The following is a 21,195-nucleotide window of genomic DNA, read 5'->3' on the forward strand; positions in this document are numbered from 1 at the left end:
CTCACAAGTGGGGCGGGGGCATTTGAAGCAAGAAAAATGTCTTTTCCAAGCCAAAGAGGTAATTTACTTGGGCCATAAGGTTGAGGCGCAGGGCCTGCATCACGTGGAAGGAAAGGGCAGGCTGTTTGTGAGGCCCCTGCACTGAGGAACACTACAGAGCTAAAGGCCTTCTTAGGCCTACTATTGGCGATTTTTCCCAAATCTATCGGCCATACTGGCCCTGTTAGACACATTGCTTAAGTAAAACCATAAATGGATTTGGCGAGCTCCGCACCAGGGTACGTTTCTGAAGGTAAAGCAATTGTTAAGATCATCGGCCCCGCTGGTCCACTTTGACAAAAGGAAGAATTGATCTTAACTTGCGATGCATCCCCATATGGAGTAGGGGCTATACTTTCACATCGGATGGCGGATGGTTCCGAAAAACCCAGTGGTTATACATCTCGTATGCTCAGTGCTCTCAAATTGAGAAGGGGGGCTTGTCTGTTGTGTTTGGAAATTCCATCAATACCTCCACGGTCGCCATTTTCACATTATATCTGACCACAAGCCTCCGCTGGGATTATTTGGAGGGGATAAGGCGATACCCCCCATGGCATCTGCTTGCATCCAGAGGTGGGCACTGATATTGGATGCTTATGAATACACTTTTATTCACCGATGGGGAAGCCAGATTGCACATGCTGACGCGCTGAGCCGCCTCCCCTGCCAGATAACAAAGTGAAGGTTCCAATTCCCCAGAAACTTGTCTTGGGACTAAATTTTTTGGATTCCTCCTCTGTCCAGGCCAAACAAACCTGTGAGTGGACAAATTGAGATCCACTTTTATCTCACGTCTGGGAGCAGGTCTTGAATGGATGGTCAGGGGAGCTAAAGTCTGATGACATGAAGCCCTGTTTCAATTGCAGATATGAGCTCACCTGCCAGGACGGCATATTGCTCTGGGGAGCAAGGGTTATCGTGCCCCCGAGAGGGTGAAGACCATTACTGGCTGAATTACATAGCGCTCACCCTGGCATTAGTAGGATGAAGATGCTCATGCACAGCTACTTGTGGTAGCCAGGGATGGGCGCGGACATCAAAACCTGAGTCAAAAGTTGTCTTCAATGCCAGCAGGTACAAAAGCCACCCCTCCTTAGCTCCATTGCACCCCTGGAAATGGTCGGGGTGGCCAGGGGTGCGCCTCCTCATCGACTACATGGGGCCCTTCTTGGGCGCAATGTTCCTTTTACTCATAGACGCCCACTCCAGGTGGATGGATGTCTACTACGTCCAGTCACCTGCGTCTGCTGCCACCATAGACAAACAGAGTTTGCAGTGCATGGGTTACCAGAGGTGCTTGTGTCAGACAACGGGACTGCATTTACCAGCAGGGAGTTCCACAGGTTGACAACCCTCAATGGAATAACTCATATCAAAACCTCGCCTTACCACCCTGCTTCCAATGGTTTGGCTGAGCGGGCAGTCAAAACTTTTATGTCTAGGATGAAAAAGCTGGATGGGGATTGCATCAGCACCAGATTGTCACGTTTCTTGTTCGCATACCAGACGACGCCACACACGACCACCAGTATTGACCCCACTGAATTACTAATGAAGAGACGTCTCTGCACTCATCTAACTCTTATCAGGCCGACTTTAGGGGGAAGGGTGGAGAGAAGCCAAGAGGCCAGAAGGCTAGGTATGGTGGCCATAATCATGAAAGGAATTTCACAGTAGGAGACACAGTTCTCGCAAAGAACTTTGGAGATGGGCCAAATGACTATTTTGTGAAGTGAGTGCCGTGACAGGACCTCTCTCCTACAATGTATCAGTAAACAGCCGAATAATTAGACGACAAGTGGATCATCTCCGGAGAAGAGAGACAGTCCCACAAGAAGGAATGCTGTGACCATTTGCGTTGGAGTCTGAACCGCACGTGGAAGAAATGTCACACGATTTGGAAGTACCAATGGGGCCTGTTGGACCCGAGAGGGTCGAAGACACAAATTTGCCCACTTCCACCAAAAAGTCTGGTGCACAGTTGACCCCTGAGAAGGGGATCTCAGAAAAACTAGCCGAGGCTGTTAAGCCACGATGCTCGACAAGTCCAAGGAAGTCTCCTCAGAGACTTGACTTGTAAATAGTTATTCATGTAAATAACTGGGATGTTGTGAAGCTTGTCAATAGTACTTTTAAATAAAGGGGGCGGGATGTGGTAAAGTGGAGTGCTATGTACCTTTAAGAGAATGTAGTTAACTGACAATGTGACTGTATTGACCAATTGCTTCTTGGGTAACTGTAAGTCTAGAACTGGAGGTGATTGAAGAAACACACATGGTACTAGTGTCCTGTTCTTAGTTCCAATAAAACACCAGTGTTTGTTCAGTTAATCGGTCTCTCTGCCTACATTGTTTTAAGCACCAACTAATGTGTTAATATCAAGGACACAGCTAGCGTTTGCTGGACAAAGCAAACCTGATAACCACAAACATAAAAGGAGGGATGTCCAGTGAATGTGCAAGGGAGGGTTCTGTGGAGCCTCCTGGGGAGCGAACTGAGGATGGGTGTGGTAGGGAGGAATGGTTAGAATGGCAAAGGGCAGAGTGAGGTGGTAGGGTGGGAGGGTGAGGGTGTGAAGGGTAGTGGTAGAAGAGATGACGAGGGTGCTTGGTTAGGACTCAGAGGCAGACATAGGTCCTGGGGGTGAGAAGGAGGAGGTCGGGGAGGTTAATTTGGATGGAGGCCGGATTTTCAGGAAGGTAGAGAATGTGCACGTTCACCTGGACATCCACAACAGAAAAATGTTGTGGCTGGTAGGTGATGTTGGGGAGGTGGAAGGTGTTGCTAGGGCAGTCAACAGTGACAGGGGAAGGGACATGGGTGACTGGGGGAAGGGAAAGGAAGGGGGACCTGAAGAAAAATGTTAGATGCACCAAGTTTGCAAATCCGTAAGTGAAACGAGACTCATGGTGGGTGGGAACAGGTGCTGCATGGGAGTGTGATCAGTGTTGGGCGGAGATGCAGGTCAGCTCTGATGGACAACTGAAAGCGAACCCCAACAGGCAGCATTGAAAATGATCTGGACATTAAGATGAGTGTGATGGGGGAAGGAAGGATCTGTGTGCATGGGAGAGTGCTTGCATGAGGCTCCGAAAGGCCCTGCCACACACACACACACACTTCTCCTTCCAGAATCACTTGTGGGCTGGCTGCATGTAGCTGAACTGCTAGTGGGGTGGGGGCGGGGGGTTACAGGGGGAGGACTTGTGAAGTCTGTAAATGAAGCTGAAAAACAACATTACACATTATTCAGTGAACATGAATATATTGTCAGATTATAAAGTGACAAAATGTGTTCACCCATGCAACCAACAGTGATCAGAATTTCTTAACTTTTCTAGGCCTTACACTTCTAGGTGCTGCCCAGATATTCACAGCAGGAGTGGAGAGAGCCTGTGCAATGGTTGGCCCTGTTGCCTCTGATGAATTTAGCGTGGGTCCTCTGGACAGCTGAAGCCTTGGGAGCCCTGGCTTGCTTTGGCTGTCCCCCTGTGGGCCTGCTGCTCCCTCCGCAGTGACTGAGGACGAGGTTGAGGGAGTCACAGGCAAAGGAGACTCGGAGGGAGCGGACGGACTCTGAGATCCCTGAGTGGATGACCCAGGGGTGTCCAGCTGCCAGGCTTCCTCCCTTCGGGTGCCCGAGGGCCCCGGCCTGACTCCTTGAGGGGAAGGAGCACCTGGAGGGATACCAAGGTGCCCCGTTTCCCTCTCACTTTGCTACTGCAGGGACTCACCCATGGCTACCAAGATGCGCACATCTTCGCATTCTGATGGACCAGGGTCTCCATCCTTCCCATGGAGACCTCCATACATGCACAAGCAGGCACCACTTCATCAGAGAGCAGGCGGATGCACTCCTCCGATTCGCATGCCACTCGGTTGAGGGCTTCCAACATGTATAATGTTCCCCTGCCTTCTGCTGACTCTCCACGATAAGTTGGAAGGCTGAATCCAAAGGCTTGTCATCTGACTCGGACCTCAAAGATGCCTCTTCCCCAGCAGCCCTCTGAGTACCGGGGAGTTCGGCTGAACTTGCCTCCTCCTGCTGTGGATACGTGTCTGTGCGGTGACCACCAGATTGTGTCCCCGAGCTTGCTCTAGGTCTAGGTCCCACAGAGGTTTGTGGAGGGTATGGGTAAGCGCTGTGATGGGTCTTCCAGGCAGCTTATTTCCAACTGTTCAATGGAAGAGGAATCCTCTTGCCTGGAGGTGAGGACATGGATGGAGCTGAGGGACTGGCTGGCTGAGGGTGTCAGTCACTTGGCAGAGCTCCCTGTGAACCAAAGTAGAGATGATTAGTGCATGGCAACAGAGTCAAAGCAGGAGAGAGAGCACTCACAGTTGCATTGAAAGAGGGATGATGTGGTGCAGGATCCTCACATGGGTGTTCACTGCCGATCTCACTTTCGCTGCTAACCTCACCATCGCCACAAGCACAGTCCACATCCTCACCAGTGAGCAGCACGGCCTACACCATCACCAGTCAGCACAATGGCACGTTCTTCAAAGTGAGTGAGGGGCCTAATGTGGACCACTCCACCCCCGATCTGTAGCCTCTCCCTGCTGCTTTAAGCCAGCTTCTCCTACATGAAAACAGATGGCGAGAAATTGAGCAGGACACACGGTACCGTGTGGAATATTTACGTGGTGAGCGGAGCCATGGATGGGATGAGGATGCGAGCTCCAGAGGATATGAGCCTGATGGAGATGTGAAGGTGCGTGTGAGTGTTAGTGGTGTTAGACCATAAGACCATAAGACCATAGGAGCAGAAATTAGGCCATTCAGCCCATCAAGTCTGCTTCGCCATCCAATCATGGCTGATAAGTTTCTCAACCCCATTCTACCGCCTTCTCCCTGTAACCTTTGATCCCCTTACCAATCAAGAACCTATCTATCTCGGTCTTAACTACACTCAATGACCTAGCCTCCACAGCCTTCTGTGGCAATGAATTCCATAGATTCTCTGGCTAAAGAAGTTTCTCCTCATCCCTGTTTTAAAAGGTCTTCCCTTTACCCTGAGGCTGTGCCCTCGGGTCTTAGTCTCTCCTACTAATGGAAACATCTTCCCCACGTCCACTCTATCCAGGCCTTTCAGTATTCTGTAAGTTTCAATCAGATCCCCCCTCATCCTCCTAAACTCCATCGAGTATAGACCCAGAGTCCTCAAACATTCCTCATATGTTAAGCCTTTCATTCCTGGGACCGTTCTCGTGAACCTCCTCTGGACCCTCTCCAGGGCCAGAACATCCTTCCTGAGATACAGGGCACAAAATTGCTCACAATATTCTAAATTTGGTCTGACCAGAGCCTTATAAAGCCTCAGCAGCACATCCCTGCTTTTATATTCTAGTCCTCTCGAAATAAATGCCAACATTGCATTTGCCTTCCTAACTACCGACTCAACCTGCACGTTAACCTTAAGAGAATCCTGGACCAGGACTCTCAAGTCCCTTTGCACTCCAGATTTCTGAATTCTCTCCCCATTTAGAAAATAGTCTATGCCTCTATTCTTCCTACCAAAGTGTATGACCTCACACTTCCCCATGTTGTATTCCATCTGCCACTTCTTTGTCCATTCTCCTAACCTGTCCAAATCCTTCTGCAGCCTCCCCGCCTCCTCAATACTACCTGTCCCTCCACCTATTTTTGTATCATCTGCAAACTTAGCCAGGATGTCCTCAGTTCCTTCATCTAGATCATTAATGTATAAAGTGAAAAGTTGTGGTCCCAACACTGACCCCTGCGGAACTCCACTAGTCACCGGCCACCATCCTGAGAAGGACCCCCTTATCCCCACTCTCTGCCTCCTGCCAGACAGCCAATCTTCTATCCATGCTAGTACCTTGCCTCTAACACCATGGGCTCTTATCTTACTGAGCAGCCTCCTGTGCGGCACCTTGTCAAAGACCTTCTGGAAGTCCAAGTAGATAACATCCATTGGCTCTCCTTTGTCTAACCTACTCATTATCTCCTCAAAGAATTCTAACAGATTTGTCAGGCATGACCTCTCCTTGATGAAACCATGCTGACTTTGCCTGATTTTACCATGCACTTCCAAGTATTCTGAAATCTCATCCTTAATAATGGAATCTAAAATCTTACCAACGACCGAGGTCAGGCTAATCGGCCTGTAATTTCCCGTCTTTTGCCTCACTCCCTTCTTAAACAGGGGGGTTACATTAGCGATTTTCCAGTCCTCTGGGACCCTCCCTGACTCGAGTGATTCTTGAAAGATCACCACTAACGCCTCCACTATCTCTTCAGCTATCTCCTTCAGAACTCTGGGGTGTAATCCATCTGGTCCAGGTGATTTATCCACCTTCAGACCTTTCAGTTTTCCTAGCACCTTCTCCTTGGTAATGGCCACCATACTCACTTCTGCTCCCCGACTCTCTTGAACTTTGGGGATGTTACTCGTGTCTTCCATTGTGAAGACTGACGCAAAGTACCTATTCAGTTCCTCCGCCATTTCTTTGTTCCCTACTACTACTTCTCCAGCGTCATTTTCTAGCGGCCCAATGTCCACTTTTGCCTCTCTCTTACCCTTTATATATGTAAAAAAACTCTTGCAATCTTCTTTTATATTACTGGCTAGTTTACCCTCATATTTAATCTTCTCCCTCCTTATTTCTTATTTAGTTGTCCTCTGTTGGTCTTTGTAGGCTTCCCAATCCCCTGGTTTCCCACTGCTCTTTGCCGCATTGTATGCTTTCTCTTTAGCTTTTATGCTTTCCCTGACTTCCCTTGTCAGCCATGGTTGCCTCGTCCTCCCTTTAGTATGCTTCTTCTTCCTAGGGATGAATTTTTGCTGTGTCTCCCAAATTACTCCCAGAAACTCCTGCCATTGCTGTTCCACTGTCTTTCCTGCTAGGCTCATCTCCCAGTCAATTCCAATTCAAAGCCAGCTCCTCCCTCATGCCTCTGTAGTTGCCTTTATTCAACTGCAATACCGTTACATCTGATTCCAGCTTTTTCCTCTCAAGTTGCAGGGTAAATTCTATCATATTATGGTTACTTCCTCCTAAAGGTTCCTTCACCTTAAGCTCCCTTATCAAATCTGCCTCATTACACATCACTAAATCTAGAATTGCCTGTTCCCTAGTGGGTTCCACCACAAGCTGCTCCAAAAAGCCATCTCGTAGACATTCCACAAATTCCTTTTCTTAGGATCCACTGTTGTGTTGTCCCTTGACGTGCGAGATCCCTGTGGATGTGTGATGGTTTTGTGAATGTGTGATTTGACGGTGATGAGAAGAGTGACCTACCCTGGTGGAACGGATAAGACCATTCATCCTCTTGCGGCACAGGGTTGCTGTCCCCTTTTGCAGGGCACTGGCACTGACCACCTCTGCCACCGCCTCGCATGCTGGATTAGTGACCTTGCTTGCTGGTCTTCGCCCAGAGCTGTGGTAAAACACATTACAGTGGGCCTCCACGGCTTCCAAAAGGCGTTCCAGGGACGTATCACTAAATCAGGAGGCTGCAGTCTTCTTTCCTTTCGGAGCCATGCTTCTGTGCAACAGCCCTGGGCGTTAAGCACTGAGAGGTGTGCTCATGGCTGCACTTTAAATATGACACCTGGCGTGAAGATGCGGCGATGTAACGGCAAGGTCGGCGAATCAAAGGCTGCCCGACATCGAAACGGTGTGTTTCCCAGGAATGTATGATTAATGAGGCGGGGTTAGGACAATAAAGCATGAAAAGCCGCCATTGCGGCCAGTGGGTAAAACATTCTTTTTCCTGTCTGCTACTGCATTTAGTGCAAATCTGGGACAGTTCCACCCTATGTTCCACTCAACCATTATCCCTGTGCTTGTTGACCTGTATTAATCCAGCAATGGATGATTGCAAACTTCGCACCCTTGTATTCAAATCCCTCCATGGCCTTGTACCTCGCTGTTGGTAACCTCCTTCAGGATTACAGTCCTCTTAAAAACTCTGCGCTGCACCAGTTCTGGCTACTTGAGCATTCCCGGTTATAATCGCTCCGTCATTGCCAGTCGTACTTAGAGCTGCTGAAGTGCTGGAATTCCCTCCTTAAACTTACCCATCGCTTTTACCTCTCTCTCCTACTTTAAATCCTTCAAACCTACCTCTCTGACAAAAGTTTGGGTCACTTATCTTAATATCACTTTATTTACTTATTTAGCGATTGCAAACCCCAGAAGCCAAGGCATAGCCTCCTTATTTGCTCAGTTTAAGGTGATTAGCCCACCACTTAGTCTGTAGAGGGGACACTCCTCAGTAATATACAGTATTGTTAGTGCCTTTCCATATGTGCATAATATCACTTTATGTAACAATGCCAAATTTTGTCTGGCAACACTCCTCTGCAGTGCCTTAGGATGTTTTACTACATTAAGAGTGCTACATAACCACAAGTTGCTGTTGTTTTCTGGGTTAGGTACATTACTTTTTAAGCCCAATGTCCTTAACTATTCATGATGCATTCCATGAGGATGAATTTCCTGGCTTTATCCTAACCCCCCTCTTGGGTTCAAGGGCCCAAGGCCTGGAGATCCAGTGGGCAAGTAAAAAGCTTTTAATTTAAACTTGTGTTCTCGTCAGCTTTCAGTCCGACCTCCTCAGACCCTTTAATGTGTGGGGTTGGAGAGGAAAGGGCTCCCAGCATAGGCCCATTACCTGCTTCTTGAGGTGTCACAATGTCCACATGATTCTTTGCCAGGGAATGATCCCCTTCATCTCATTTACGTGAGTACGTTGTGCCAGGGCTTTTTGCAACCTTAGGCCGTCTCCTTATCCATTCCTAGGAGAACTCTGGACAGTGGAAAAGGGACCCAGAGGCCTCGTGAAATGGACCTACAACCTCTTTTATGACCATTGCATCCAAAGAGCAAGGGTTTCCAGAGAGGTAAAAGTCAGGATAACTACCCCCAACAGTTTCTAATAGCTGAGGTGTTTTCCCCTTCTCTCCTGAAGCTGCTTATTCCTGCTCAGGTTCAATCTATCAATTCTAGCTGTCCTTCAAACTGTTACCCTGGAGTGGCCATTTTTCATAACCGAGCGAGAGAGGATCCCCTATTCAATTGTCGGACCACTGATTAAATGTACCAACTTTCCAGCAAGGAAAATTGGGCATAAAACAAGAGTGGAACAACAACAATTATTTGTATTTATATACTGCCCTTATTGCGATCAAATGTCTCGCGGTGCTTCCCAAGGGCACTATAAAGCAAAATTTGACACCGAGCCACATGAAGCAAGATTAGGGCAGATGAACAAAAGCTTGGTTAAGAAGGTAGTTTTTACAGGATGTCTTAAAAGAGGATAGAGGAGTAGAGAGGTGGAGAGATTAAAGAAGGGAATTCCAGAGCTTGAGGCCTCGGCAACTGAAGGCATGGCGACTAATGGAAGAGGGATTAAAATTGGCGATGCTCAAGAGGGCAGAATTAGAGGGTATCTCACAGGTTTGTGGGACTGGAAGAGATTACAGAGGTAGAGAAAGGTGAGGTCATGGGGGAAGTGGCAGCAGGGGGGGGGGGGGGGGGTGGTGGGGGTGGAGGGTGAGGAATTTGAAAACAAGAGTGAGAATTTTAAAACTGAGGTGCTGCTTAACCAGGAGCTGGTGTACGTCAGCAAGCACTGGAGTGATGGGTGAATGGAACTTGGTGCAAGAAAGGACATGGGCTGCAGAGTTTTGGATGACGTCAAAATTTGTTGAGGATAGTATGTGTGATGCTGGCCAGGAATGGGTTGTAATAGTCAAGTCTAGAGGTACGAAAGGCAAGGACAAGGGCTTCAACATCAAGAGAGCTGAGGTGGGGCACTTCCACAACACCTTATTTATGTCTACCCCTATCAAACCTCTTCACAATCTCAAAGATCTCTATCAGGTCACATTTCAACCTTCACCTTCCTAGAGATGATTTGCCTTGATCAAGATGAGACTCCATTGTGTGCCAAATCGCACATTATGAACTTGTTTCCTACTAATTATTTGTACAGCCTGTTGGGGCACTTTGCAAGAATCCAAGATTCCAAATTGCATTTATTTAAATTACGTCAATGAAAGCCTTGTTCAGATTCTGAAAACTTGTTATTATTTACAGTCACCCAGATTTTGATAGCCCAGTCTTTGGTGTCAGTTCAAAATTCACCCATTGCAGCATTACCCAGGCAAAAGGTCTTTTAACTTATGGACCTCATTTAACTGCTGTTGGTTGAGCTCTGACTGTGGAGGTCTGGTGGCTCAGTAGGTAGTGCCTCTGCCACTCTGAGGCAGAAGCTCTGGGTTCAAGTCTTGCTCCTATACTTGTCAGCTATGAAAGGAGTGGCTGTGAAGTGACTCAAACATGTTGATAGTCTGCCTGACAATCCTTCCAGAACTTGCCTGCTATTCCCCAAAGGGAAAAATTGTGTGTGAAGAGATCAGACAAACATTTGACTGTTGCTTGGAAGAGTTCCCAACCATGCCAGGAAGTGGTGCAAATCTGTACTGTGTGGAAGCCACCAGCTGAGCAGGCAAATGTGTGGGATCATCTGCTGTACTGCCTTGCAGGAACCCCGGCCCCACAAGGAAGTTATTTTTCAATTTAAACTTAAATTTTAAGGCCTCCTCTGCCTGATCCACTCCTGTGCTCATTTTTAGCCTGGAACTCATGGCCATTTCCCACTCAGGCCTCCAAATGGCATCAATGGGACCCAATACGCATATGATAAAAATTACCCCACTTACTTTAGCTGGAAGCCCTTGCCCAAATTCAAATACAAACCTGTCATTATCAGTAGCTTAAGGGCAGCTAAGTATCTCAGGTGATTTTAACAGTCCTGTGTCTGGAGGGTGGGTAGGGTTAGAATCATCCACTACTGAAATCTATAAAACCATAAGGCATAGACCGAGAAAAAGCCATTTGGCTCCTCAAACTTGTCCCAATTACAGACCGTAGAAAATCTGTTCAGGTGTCAACATTGTCTCAGAGGTAGCACTCTCGCCTTTGAGATGGACATTCCTGCATTCAAGTTACACGCCAGAGACTTGAACATATAACCCGGGCTCACACTTCACTATAGTACTGAGTATATACTTTCAGAGGTGCTGTCCTTCTGATGGCATGTTAAACAGTCTCTTTCTCTTTCTTTCCAGTGAAAGGAAAATATCCCGTGGCACTATTTGAAGAAGAGCCAGGGAGTTCTACCAGTGCCCTGACCAATATCTATCTCTCAGCCAACACTTAAAACAAATGACCTGGTTGTTTATTTCATTGTAAATTGACTACTGTGTTTCATGTTCTACAGCAATGACATTTTTGGCTGTAAAATGCTGTAGGATGTCCAGAGATTGTGAAAGATGCCATATAAATACAAATTCTTTCATTCTTTCCTCAACATTGAACCTATAAAATTCATTTATGTAGTGTCTACATAAAGCTTCTTCAAGTTTCTCCTTGACCCACAAAGGGAAGTCAGGGAAAACTGCAGAATGTGCATAATTCTTTATGCATGCTGTCCAGTTATATGCTTTAGTATTTCAGCAACACCTAAAAGGCTTTTATAGTTTTATACCACCCAGCAAAGTGCTCAGTAACATCTTTCTTAATGAGGATCACTGTAGTTCTGTTGTACTTGATTGACACCAAGAATAGTGAAAAGTATAACATCAGTAAATTTTGCTGAGAGTTAAAATTACAAGACTTGGGACAGAAAACATTTGGCAGTAGCATAGCTTTGTACAGCTTTATTGGAAATGATTTTTCCCAGGGGGTTTAGAGCTGGGCAGGTCATATTCAGTGCATTAGTCCATGAGCAATGTAGCCCATAGTCTCCCAGGACAGAATGTTTTGCAAGAACAGACAGTTAAGTGCAGGATGTAACGAGATGAAAACTATATGGAAGGACAAACCAGCATTACATGCACATTAAGAACAATTTGTCTTAGTTTTTTACCAGTCTCTCAACAGCTTATCAGGCTGTCCCAACTCAGTTACACACATGAACATCAACTATTATATTTTACAGTAACATTTTCTGCAAGTTTACAGAAGCTTGAGAGCATCCAGGAAAGCAGCCTGGTTGACATGCCATTCACCACAATTAACATTCACTCCTTCTACCACGAACGCACAGTGCAGTGTGTACTATGTACAAGATGCACTATAGCAATTCACCAAGGTTCCTTCGACAGCACCTTCCAAACCCACGACCTCTGCCACCTAGAAGGACAAAGGCTGCAGATACATGGGAACACCACCATCTGCAAGTTCCCCTCCAAGTCACATATCACCCTGACTTTGAACTTTATTGCCATTTCTTTAGTGTTGCTTGTTCAACATCCTGGAACTCCCTTCCTAACAGCAATGTGGGTTTTCTTACATGACATGGACTAAAGCAGTTCAATAAGATGGCTTACCACCACTTTCTCAAGGGCAATTAGGGATGGGAAATAAATACTGGCCTAGCCAGTGATTTAAAAGAAAGGACAAATTGATACCATTGTCTGTGAAATTTAAGATGCTTATTGAAGGCAGAGATGTCCGTATTGGGGACCAAACCTCTTCTTCTATGAGACTACAAATTCCTCTTGATTTGCTGTTCAAGGGTTAACTGAACATTACTAGAGGTTTTGTGAGTACTAAAAGCTGCCCATTAACTAGACACAGTGCATGAAGTAAGGTTGGTAAAATGAATAAGAAAGCCTGTGAGATATGCAACAGTTTACCTTAATCAAAAAATGCAAAGCACTGGCCATAAAGGTTAAAGAAGACAAGAGGCTGGATTTTCATCATAGAGGTGGGAATTGGAAGTCAGGAATTTTTCCAACGTCCCAATCCTGCCTTCATCCCAGTAGTGCCAGCAGGTGGGAGTTGCATCTCCTGGAAGGTGGGGCGGCCTGGAGTGGGGCCTGCCGCTAGGCTGGCTCATGCCAAGGTAGATCCATATGCATCGACCCAGTGCTTCAGTACAGTGTAGAGCCCCCCTCACCCTCCCCACCCCCCCACCCCCTTTACCCTCCTAGCCCCCAACCAAAAGCGCATACAACGGTCATAGCTTTCAAACAGCCTAACAGATAGCTGACCTGTGCTGCAAAAAATGAATGACAACTCTGACATCTGCCAAAGCTTTCAAAGAGCCAAACAGATGGCTGTGTACAGTGGCCAGTTTCTTGGTAATGTAAAACATTTTAAAATGTGCCTATTAATGCCTTGAAAACACTATTATTGAGGCATAAATACAAAAGTTAGAATGTTATGCTGAACCTTTAGAAAACACTGGCTAGGCTACAGTTGGAGCATTGTATTCAATTTTGGGCAAAATAAAACAAAAAACAAAATATGCAGGTTTAATTTTATAATCCTGATAATATACCTTTTAGCAAAAGGAATGTTTAAGGGGTATGAATCGACATTAACATCTTGTTGTGATGTAAAGCATGTCCAGTTTATCTGTAACCTGGAAACTTCAATGATATAAGTTTGAAAAAAGAATTCATTAAAAGCTGCTACTAGATAGGACTAGGTATCACTGATGTCTTGTGAACCATAATCAATTCATAGAAAAATGATCACAGAAATTGAACATTACACATCACCTTTACAAGAAAAGAGATGCTGTAAGAATGTAGCTCCTGGTTGAACCAAGGAGATAAAGAACTAAGTAGCCTTTGGTTGAACTAGACAAGAAAAAAAATAACCGTTCCTTATAAAAATGAAAAACCTTTTTAAATATAAGGTACAAATTTTAAAATTATGAAGCAAATAAACAGAAGTTAAGGTATTAAGACATAGGAGCAGAAATTAGGCCATTCGGCCCATCGAATCAGCTCCGCCATTCAATCATGGCTGATAAGTTTCTCAACCCCATTCTCCCGCCTTCTCCCCGTAACTATTGATCCCCTTACCAATCATTTGTTGCTGTAAGACATTTCAAACATTTTTGACCAGATAAAAGCTCACAACTTCATGACAGGAGAATTCTCAACAATTAAATAATTTAGAATTTTACTAATAATAGTGAATGATATAGCCTTATAAGGCTAATGAAAAAGGGATGATCCTACACAGAGAGGTAATGCCTACATTTGCAGAAGATGAGCTAATCAGGTTAGAAACAGTGTAAAATTAGGAACTTTACCATTGAAAATTCAAAAGTATTGGAATCCTCACCAATGCTTCTCACAGTAAAGATGCCAGATGCATGGTTAGGTACTTCTGCTCTTAATTGAGAAAATCTTGCTGAGCAGGCAGTGTGCTCCTTGGGGAATTTAAGGTAACACTTTACTTTGGATTTTGATAGATATTCTAAGATATTTTGCGGTAATGTTGTAGGAGTTGAACTTGTGGATTTTATATTAGAAATAAGATTATGTTTTCTATCTTTTAATAATCTTTGATGTTGCGATATACTCAGTCACTTAAAGAGTATTGCACATTCGGTTCTTTAATAAATTTTTAAATAAGTTAGGAAATATATCGTCTCACGTAGTATTCTGCATACAACTCCAAAGACACCTCTCTGTATACTCGCAAGTGGGGAGATACATTATTGAAGAGATACCCTCCCCCGAGACCCTTATAATAACTGGGGTATTTATAAGCTAGCTGATGTTTATTAATGACAGCTAACTGGAAGAAGCTAATATTCTTTGCTGATTCCTTTCCTTAAGGGAGAGATAACTCAGTTTTTCAGAACCAAACATGTGTCCATGAGATCTGGCTAGCTTAAACTTGAGTGAGAGCAATTACCAGAGAAATGCTCTGGACCTAGAATAGCCCCATAAAGGGTTAAGGTTATAAACCACTTCGTACCAGATGTGGCATGAGGAAATATTTCTTTATGAAGCAAGTTTTTGTGATCGGAATGCATTGCCTGGAAGGACAATAGAAGCAGAACTAAAAAAGAACAATATAATGTCACAACAGGGGATCACAGCCTTGAATTACTTACTGGAATATTGAATGTTTTTAAGGAAGACATGTTTTTTAAAAAGACCTACAAGCAAAATCTGGCTGAGAATGTAAAGTAACCACTTTCTGGAAAATTCCTATGTGGATTATACTTGACCGGTTAGCACCAGAGAGAACATGGAATGTTGCACCTAAAAAGGTGCCAAGGCCTACTTCAGACCTTGGAAGGAAGAGATGCAATGCAAAAGAGTAAACTTTAATCTCTTGTGCTTGCAGATACAATGGAAACTGATTACCATACCTCAGCAGAAACCATCTCCTGTTGAGTGATATCTCAGAATGTGGAAATGGTCTGAGTTGAAAGAAAGTAGATTCTGGGTGAAAGACATGTCTGTTTTTTTCCCTTACAGGAAGACACAAGAAAATGGGTTAAAAAGCTAGCTGCAAACCTGATCTGTGTTTTCTAGTTCTGGCATGCTATGGTGTGCTGTGAGGGCTACAGCAGAAGAACAGCATCTAGGCATTCCTGCAGCTTGCAGGTAAAAGTCTCTCTCTCTCTGATTGCTGGAGGCAAGTTAGCAAAGCCACAGTCAAAAAGGAAACAGGACAACTCCTTCAGCTAACCTGCAGAAGCAAATGTCTCCAAATCAACTGCTCAACTGCCAAAGTCAGCTCCACCAGAATCACCCAACTTAATGACTGCAATGTTTCGCCATCTACTCCTCACGGACAAGCCAAAGACTGATTCATATACCATTTTTAACTTTTATTTTTGGACTCAACTTCTCATTTCTGACTTGTGTGTATGTGTGTTGCATTTTTATTATTTTTCTTGGGTTTTTAGTAACAAATAAACTTACTCTTTCTTTGACTCAAGAAAGCCTTGTTAAATTGGCTTCTTCTAAACAAGGGAAGGGATCCTTTTTAAATTAGCCTTGTTGCAACCAACTAAGGGGGTTGAATAAAGAAGGGGGGCCAGCTCATTCCTCCTCACCTGGAAGCATAACAAAATTGGTATCCACTTTGGGGTATCTCATCCAGGATCATAACAAATTGGGTGACCTCGCCGGGGGACCTGTCATAACAATAAATACTTGAAGGGAAAAAATCTGCAGGATTCTGGGGAAAGAGCAGTGGAGTAGGGCAAATTGCTGCCAAAGAGCTGATACAGGTGCAATGGGGTTGAATGGCTTCTTTCTGTGCAGTATAATTCAATGATTCTATGATAAGTTCACAAAACATTTATGAATATCTTCTGATCTCAATTATTTAATGGATTATACATTTCAAAATTACGTTAAAGATCCTGAAGCTAATGGAATGCATGCCTCACAGAACATGATTGGGATATATCTAACCGCACTATATTAATGAAAGACTCTTCTGCTTGAATTTTGCTTCTTTACTTTGCTTCTAGCAATATATATTACCATTGCTGCGACAATTTTATTGAGTTATCAGCTAAAATAATCAAAGCTGGAATCAATTTTTGAAAAGATTTAATGTTCTTCTTTACAATTATATTAATAAGCACTATCATGAGAACAACATAACATTATTACTAGATAGTCTTATAGCACAGCTAACAGTAAAGAGGAAATAGTGGGAATAAACAAATTTCAAACTCCTGTACGTCAAGGGTTTATAAAATTAATTTTATGCATTGAAAACTGGTATATGATTATGTATTAGCTGAATGCAGCATTTGTCCCAATAACTCTCTTAAATGAGGAGCTGGATGAATATCTGTTCTGCAAGTTATAAGTTATAAAAGTTCTAAGTATAATGAACATGTTTTAACGGCAATTGTGTTAAAGGTATATTTCTGTTTTCAAACCTTTAATTGAGTTCAAAAGCCTTTTTCAAAATGGAAGTATTGACACACAACATGGTATGTTTCTGTGTTTGTTCAAACTTTGTCAGACTCTCTTATCTCAAGAGCTGGCTACAAAGAGTCATTAAAATGCAAAGACTGCTCCAGGGATGTCCATTGAACCATCTGAAAGGTGTGAAAACCCCTTTGGCTTCGAAGAGAAGACGATCATCAAGGGACTTCAATGGACCTCAACGTAATGAGCTTCCTTGCTTGTATGAAACAATTACTTAATGAAAATCAACATAACAGCCATTTTTGTGCTGCTGAACTGTACAAAGGAAGCTGGAAGAGGTCATTTTGTGTGGCAGTGTACAGAGGAGAACCCAGAAGACTGCAGGAAGTCACAGCTGAACTAACTGTGAACAGCATGTGAGAGCTGTGTTCCTCTGGGAGTTACAGGGTAAGACTTTTGATAGAGTAGATAGGGGGAAACTGTTTCCATTTGCAGAAGGGGCAATAACGAGAAGACACAGACTTAAGGTAATTGCCAAAATTACCCATAATCACTACATTCCTCCCCCTTTAATTTTTTTACATTTCTTATTTACAAGAACATTTTAATCTACAACATATCCATATATACACAGGTCATGCGATTATAGATTAAGTCTCTGAGGTGGTTTTCTAATTTGGTTCGAATGACATAGCTCTACGACTTGAGATTTTCCCACTGGATCAGCATGATCAGGAACTGCAACATCAGGAACATCCTTAGACAATAGCAGTTCAGGATTATTTAATTCAACAGAGACGTCAGGTATGTTTATTCTAGGTCGATCTGGCCCTTGGGGATTGAAGGTTCAACATCAATTACTGGTGGAATAACTGGTTGTTGGAATGTGTCTGTATTCCTTATATGATCCACATGTTTTCAAACAATGCGGTCTTCCACTTCCACTTGGTATGACAAAGGTCTAGCTTCACAGACAATTATACCAGGAACCCAACAAGGTCCATTTCCAAAATTTCACATGAAAACTGTCTCTCCCACAGTAAATTTTTGAGCTTTGCTATGAATATCACGATTCCCTTTCTGACTACTCTGGTTCTTCTCTACCTTCCCCTCTAAGTTTGGAAACACCAGACTTAACCTTGTACGAAGGCGGCATTTCATCAATATTTCAGGCGGCATTGAACCCATAGTTGCATGAGGAGTCATTTGATAGTTGAGAAGAAAACGTGAAATTCGAGTTTCTAACGTTCCTTTGGATAACTTCTTCATTCTTGTTTTGCACTGCTCTTTCTACTAACCCATTGGGATGATATGGTGCTGTTTTAATATGCTTAATTCCACTTAAACTCATGAATCTCTGGAATTCTGTACTAGTGAAGGAGGTACCATTATCCAAAACAATGACTTCTGATAGGCCATATAAACTAAAACATTGGCGCAGCTTTTCGATAGTTGCACACGATGTTGGTGATCTAACGTCATATACATTCATTCACTTAGAATGCGTATTGATGATCAATAAAAACATAGTACCTAAAAATGGACCTACATAGCTTATATAAAAGCAAAATACTGCGGATGCTGGAAATCTGAAACAAAAACAAAAATAGCTGGAAAAACTCAGCAGGTCTGACAGCATCTGCGGAGAGGAATACAGTTAACGTTTCGAGTCTGCATGACCCTTCATCAGAACTGATACATAGCTTATATGTAGCCTAACCCAGGGTCGACCAGGCCGCTCCAACTGATGCAGTGGAACTGAAAGGGGCAACTTCTGTTGTTTCTGACACTGGAGACAGTGTTTAGCCATGTTTTCTAGATCACTGTCTATACCTGGCCACCAGACACAGCTTCACACAAGCATCTTCATCTTCGAAATGGCTGGATGCGCACTATGCAGCTCTGTCAAGAGTGGTTCTCTTCCTTGTGAAGGGATGGCAACTCTTGATCCTCACAACAAGATTTCATCCTGTCAACAGAACTGCCTCAGGGAGCTGAAGATTTTTAAAATAATAAATAAAGAATTTAAAAATGTTAAAAACATGTCCCCTCATGTGACTCTGTCATATGAGCAGGGACATGTTGGAAATTAGTTTGAAAATATATTTTTTTAAAATCACTGATTGAAGCCTCATCCTGCCTATGGATGAGGTTTTGCAAAAAATCCAAAGGCTGCCTGGCCAATTGGCAAAGCCGACTGGCCTTTTGGAACCACCTTCCATCCTATGTGACAACACTGCTCTCACACTGTAGAGAGATGCATCACAGACTCATATTATTTCTTTTGATGGGTCATAATGTACTAGTAGGCATGATGAGTGTAATAGCTTCTTGACTTTCACAAAGGTTTCTTCTTGTTGCACCTTCCATGACCGTCAATTCTTCTTTTTCACTAATGGGTGTAAAGGGGTTAACACTGTTGACAAGTTTGGCAACAATCGCCCATATTAATTTATCAAGCCCAAAAAAGACTTGAGTTCAGTGATACTAGTTGGAGAGAGAACCTCCTTGATTGCCCTGACTTTCTCCTCTACTGGATGCAACCCCTAGGCATCAACTTGGTGACCCAATTAAGTGACTTCAGTCGCTTGGAATATAAACTTCTCTTTCTTCAATAAGACACCAGCTTCCAAAAATCTTCTTAAAGCTTCTTCTAGGTTGGCCAAATGTTTGGCTTCCATTGATCTTGTGATCAGGATGTCATCCAGGCATACTACTACTCGGGGGAGGCCTTGCAATAGGCTTTCCATGATCCTTTGGAAGATTGCATAGGCGGATGAGAGACCAAAGGGTGTGTATATTGGTATGGCCCTTGTGCGTGTTGATGGTTACATGCCCTCTAGGTGTGCTGTCCCACTCTAGCTGTTGGTATCCATGGCTCATGTCCATTTTGGAGTAGGATTTTCCTCCAGCTAGCTTAGTGTACAAATCTTCAATCCTTGGGATAGGATATCTATCTAATTTAGCAGCCTTGTTCACAGTTAATTCATAGCCTCCGCAAATGCACATAGTTTGATCTGATTTGATCACAGGGACTATGGGCACTGCTCATTCTGAAAATTGGACTGGCTGGATTATGCCTAGCTTCTCTAAGCGGCACAATTCTGCATCCACCTTCTCCTTTAGGGTGTAAGGCACAGGTCTGGCCTTAAAGAACCGGGATGTTGCCTCCAAGTCTGCATTTTTTTGTTTGTAGGCCTTCCATTTTTCCCAATTCATCATGAAATACACTGTCATACTTCCTTAACAGCTCAAGAATTCCTCCCTCCTGTTCTAACTTGAAAAATTTCTGACTCATTGAGCTTAATTTTTTGTAACCAACCACGGCCTGGAAGACTAGGTCCTTGACCTGTTACAATGATCACTGGAAGCTGGGCTGTTTGTTGCCTGTAGGATACAAGTACAGTGATGATGTCTTTTACCTGTATTGCCTCTCCAGTGTACGTCTTCAGCTGAGATGTGTTTTGCTTCAGATTCAGTGGCTGGGTACCTTCATTTAGGTATTTAAATGTATGTTCTCCCACCACTGTGGTCGATGCTCCTGTGTCTACATCCATGACCAGAAGCTTCCCGTTCACTTGAAGTGTGATGGTGATTGGTTCAGTTTTTACTGCTTTGACATTGTATAGGGAATAGATATCTGTATCAGCAGCTTCTGGTTCAGTTATATTGTGCACTTTAATCATCTTGGTCTGCTGCCTGATTGGCTGTCTTGATTTCGTCCTGCATTGCTTTATTACATGCCCTTTTTTGTGACAGTAGTGGCATCCTGCCTCTTTAAATCTGCAGCTTTCCGGTACATGGTTACCCCTACATAGGTAATAAATTAATTTCTGAATCGCTGGTGAGATGCCTCCAGTATGTCTTTTCATTTTTTGAACAGTAGGCACTGTCTCCTGCTTCGTGGCTCTCTCTGGTTTTCACGCCCGGCGGTAGGTTCCTGTGCCAAATGAAGAACGACCACATGTTTGCACATTCTGCAAGGTCTGCGAGTCCCTCTCAGCACTCTCCATTGCTAGCGCTAGCTCCATGGTGTGCTTCAGATCAATATTAACTTCTGCAAGTAAACAGTGCTGAATAGCGTTGTCATGTATGCCACACACCAAACGATCTTGCAACATGTCATTGAGTGTATCTCCGAAGTCGCAGTGCTCAGTCAACCGTTTTAACTTCGCAATATAAGTTGCGATTGACTCACCCGGGTTCCTTACTCTGGATTTGAACTTAAATCTTTGCATAATTACCAATGGCTTCAGCTGAAAATGTGTTTTCATGAGGTTGATCAGCTCATTAAATAATTTAGAATTGGGCTCATTCGGGGCCTTCAGACATTGGATGAGGTTATATAACTTGGTCCCACAGACAGTTAAACAAATTGCTTTCTGCTTCTCTTCCACTGTTATTTCATTCGCCACAAAATAAAAACCCAGGCGCTCTATGTACTGGCTCCAGTCTTCCATGG

Source organism: Cetorhinus maximus, chromosome 4, assembly GCF_964194155.1.
Source record: "Cetorhinus maximus chromosome 4, sCetMax3.hap1.1, whole genome shotgun sequence".
Classification (NCBI taxonomy): domain Eukaryota; kingdom Metazoa; phylum Chordata; class Chondrichthyes; order Lamniformes; family Cetorhinidae; genus Cetorhinus; species Cetorhinus maximus.